This window comes from Suncus etruscus, chromosome 16 (assembly GCF_024139225.1).
Source record: "Suncus etruscus isolate mSunEtr1 chromosome 16, mSunEtr1.pri.cur, whole genome shotgun sequence".
NCBI classification, from domain to species: Eukaryota; Metazoa; Chordata; class Mammalia; order Eulipotyphla; family Soricidae; genus Suncus; species Suncus etruscus.
This window is the reverse complement of record NC_064863.1, coordinates 77,652,769-77,656,617: the sequence shown is the minus strand read 5'-3', so window position 1 is coordinate 77,656,617 and position 3,849 is coordinate 77,652,769. Positions and strand designations below refer to the sequence as shown.

Sequence of the window (3,849 nt, the reverse complement as noted above, 5' to 3'; positions counted from 1 at the left end):
TGCTATTTTTTAGCCATAAATACATATTCTATAGGCCTGAACTTACACATAACAGGAAAGCCGGGTGACTGCAAAGTCCAGAAATTCTCCAGGGAAAAGTTATCCCCGATGGCCATTGAGAAATCTGGGGTTTGCCATCTCCCACACCTTCCGCCATGTTTTTAGAAGGACAAAGCTAGCTTAATACATAATTTGTAACACATGATTTTTAGTTGCAAGATGCCAGTTTGTGAACTGACCAGACTGAACCAGGTTGAAAAAATTAATTGAAATTTGAAAAATGGATAAGGCTTTAAAAATTGTATTATTATAAAATGTAGAGATAACAAACAGACAAAACACAAACAGACAAAACAAAACAACACTAAACACAACATTTTACACTTGTGGCCACTTTCATTCATCACAACAGACAGATAAACAGATAAAAGGAGTGATTTAAGACTTAATTATAAAAAATTGACAAGCGCTTTTAAATATTTAGCTAGCATGTTTGTGAGAAGAAGAAAAGAAAAAAAAATTTTGTAGAAAAACTTTTTTAGTTTTGAGAAGTACTTAATGTAGATGGAGTGGAACTTTGCTGAAAATAAATTTTGAGGTTTAGATTTAACACAAAACATTTTTAAAACAACTTTAATTTGAAGTTTAAAACATTAAGTAAAATGGTTAATGAGCACTGTAGAAGGAGTCTTCACTTTGAAGTATGAAATTATTTGCTGTAAATGAATAGGTTTTCTTTAAATTGGTTTTGCAGTAGAACAGTAAGACAGCTGCAATAAAGTGTTAAAATTTTTATGATTAAACACAATAGCATGAACTATGATTATTAAAGGTATAAAAACTGATTTTAAAAAACAAACAACTGTTTTTACTATGAAGACTGTAAGTGAGTAATTTGTAAAAAAATATTATATACCAAATTAACTAAATGCTTAGATTATTATAAAATATAGTTAAAGACATCTGATGCATTTACACACTTAGAACTTAAGACTAAAATTATATTTAATACTAGTTAATTTGCTTATAAAGTTTAGATATTTTTATATATTACTTATAAAATTATATATAATATATTTTTATTAATATTATTTTTTCACTGCGACACAAATATACAGATTTGTATAATGTGCTGATATTTTGAATGCACTTAAAATAATAGTTCTTTCAATGCAGAAATAAAGAACAACCATTGCTGTAGCACAAAGTTAAAACTAAGGGTACTATAAAGCATACTTAGGTGTTTACTGTGCATTAAATTAACTATATTGTTTAAAAAGGCTAACCACATTATTTTTCACATAATTTTGTAAATACTTTAAAAATTAAAATAAAACTTTTAATAGAAATATAAGACTTAAATTTAACACTTTTGTGTTCGTTTGGATTTTAAAACACAAAGAAGTTTTTCTTTTACCAACATTTTGTTATCTGTAAAGTGACAGAATTATGACCTTGGTGTAAAATTTTCTGAGAGGCATAAAAAAAAAGTTTATTGCCCTTATCTTCCTGTTGCTTTTTAATGTTTTAATAATTACTTTACACCACTTAATGCACTAAACCTAATAACACATATTTGATGAAGTGTAGGGCTGACAAGGTGAAGCAGAGTCTTTTACTGATAACTCGGGGAGGGGCCAGCACAGTTAACAGCAGGAAGGTTAGAGGCAAATTATTTACAGTCAGCAGGGTGTAATGATATAGAGAAGAAAAAAAAAGCAATCTTTTAAGATTAATTACTAATTTATTGGAATTAGAGGGAATGGCAACCGAAGAGGGGAGTCTGGGTTGCAAAAGCACCATGGGGATCATGGTTTTATTAATTGATTTGAGAATATGCAAGAGATGCTACTTTTCAGATTTCTTTTGAATAACAAAGATTGGGTATTTCAAGGTGAAATGGAAGGCTTAAAGTGGGAGTGGCAGGGCCTGAGCTGGCTGTTTCCCAAGGCTGGCAGGAAAGAGGCTGAAGGAGGCTGAGGAGTGACCGACAGGGCAGGGACGCTTGAGGAAGGATGTAAGATAGCAGGGTACGCTTGTGTCCCATAAGGTTTTGCTGCTTGAAGCAGCTCAGCAAGATCTCTTTCATTAATAGTAACATAGCGTAAAGAAGTCTCACCCTCCGGAGGTCTAGCATCGTAAGGCTGGGTGTCCTCTCCTCCCACATACGAATTGAGCTGACTGGAGTCGACCGCTACGGAAGCTGTGTCCGCAGCGGCTTGTGCCTCGCGATCACGCTGCGCCCTCTCATGGGGGTGGGGATCAGCGGGCGGAGGGAGGGGTAGGTTAGAATGAGGCAGTGGAGGCTGCTGAGGCGGAGGCGGGGGAAGGTCCTCGCCATTAGGAATGAGAGCAGGAAATGTAGCAGCGTTAGCAGTTTTTTGTTCACGAGATTGATGAAATTCATTAGTAAGTTGGGAGATCATGGAAGTAATAGTAATAAGGTGAGAATCTAAAGTAGTAGGCTTAGGGGGATCGGGAAAGGCACATTTTGGAGGAGCAGGACAGTCATAAGGAGGAGAAAGAGTTTGTGTGGTCTGTGTGACTAATGAGCTGTGACAGGCAGCGGCTTCTTCTGCAGGGGTCTGTGTGCATAGAGAATCAAGTTCTTGAGGTGGAGCAGAAGCCTGGACAGAAGTAAGGGAGGGATATAAGTGAGAAGCATTAGAGAGATCTTTAAGAGCATTAGTTACTTTGGAAACAAAGGTAGAAGAATCAGTGGTGGAGGGAGGACAAGGAGAAGGATTTTCAGAGGGAGAAGGGAGATGAGAGACAGAATTAGAACGAGAGGGAGTTCTGGAACACTCACGGGAGACCTGTTGCACATGAGTCTCAACGGCATGGATGATATCTTTGGCGGTTTTGGCATTTTTAGTTACTATGATATCTCTTAACAGGCTCCAAATTGGAACATAATTTTTTCCTTCTGTGGATCATCATTATTAACAAAATAATCACTCATTTCTTGTCCTATTTTGTCCCAAGTGGACGCAACAATTTCTGGACAGGTAATAATAAACCAAGGACACACATCATGTATGAACATAAGAAAATTACAAATATCCTTTTTGGTAACCTCTACATGTCTGGCTTTCAACTCAGACTGAATATCAATAATGAATTTAAGTTCAGTACTCAAAGAATTACCCATGGTAACGTATCCTATGGGTGAAACCCCAAAAGCCAATCAGGGGCGGCGATCAGAACGACTGAAAAAACTGCAGTTTAAATATTTGATTAAGGCTAACTCGTTTCAACGCTTACCCTGATGAGGTAATTCCCGCGATTTACGAAAGAGCTCCAGACTCGCCGACCTGTAGTCATTCGGAGTGTGGCGGTGATCTTCGAGCCCAGCGTTGGGCGCCAAAATGCAGGGTCCAGAAGCCCCCCAGGGGGGCCCGGCCAGCAGGAATTTGCTGGGAAGGCTTCTCAGACGACCGCACTTCTATTTTGCTGAGTAGAAGCACAACCACACTGTAAGAAATTTAAGAGAGGTTAATAATAAATGGCCTAAGACAATATTTCACTGTTCAAAGGCGTTTATTGAAATACAACTCCTTCTTTTATAGTGAAGGAAAAGGGGGCAGTACAAAGGTGCTGTCAATTATACTTTTGGCGCGAAGTGGACAGTGGGTTAGGGGGCTGGATGACCTTCAAGCTATGCTGAACGTGCTGTTTCAATGGAAACTTTTAGTGTCCTTCTAGCTGCATTCCTAAATGCTTGACTATCAGGAAATGGTGCAAGATGTGCTTGTCTCAGTGATCTTGAACAGACAATGTAGCATATACTTATTGAAAACAGCCTAATTCACTCCGGAATGTGGTCTTAAGGAATGGGGCCTAGTTTCT

The 3,849-nt window shown here is 37.7% G+C and overlaps 1 non-coding gene across 1 annotated transcript; it reads right to left on the bottom strand.

Annotated features, from left to right (window-relative positions):
- Positions 1 to 1,125: 1,125 nt before the first annotated feature.
- On the bottom strand, positions 1,126 to 1,255 carry LOC126033276 (small nucleolar RNA SNORA22). Its single transcript, XR_007504385.1, has one exon. It is a non-coding gene; the product is annotated as a small nucleolar RNA SNORA22 (small nucleolar RNA).
- Between the last annotated feature and the right edge of the window lie 2,594 nt (positions 1,256 to 3,849).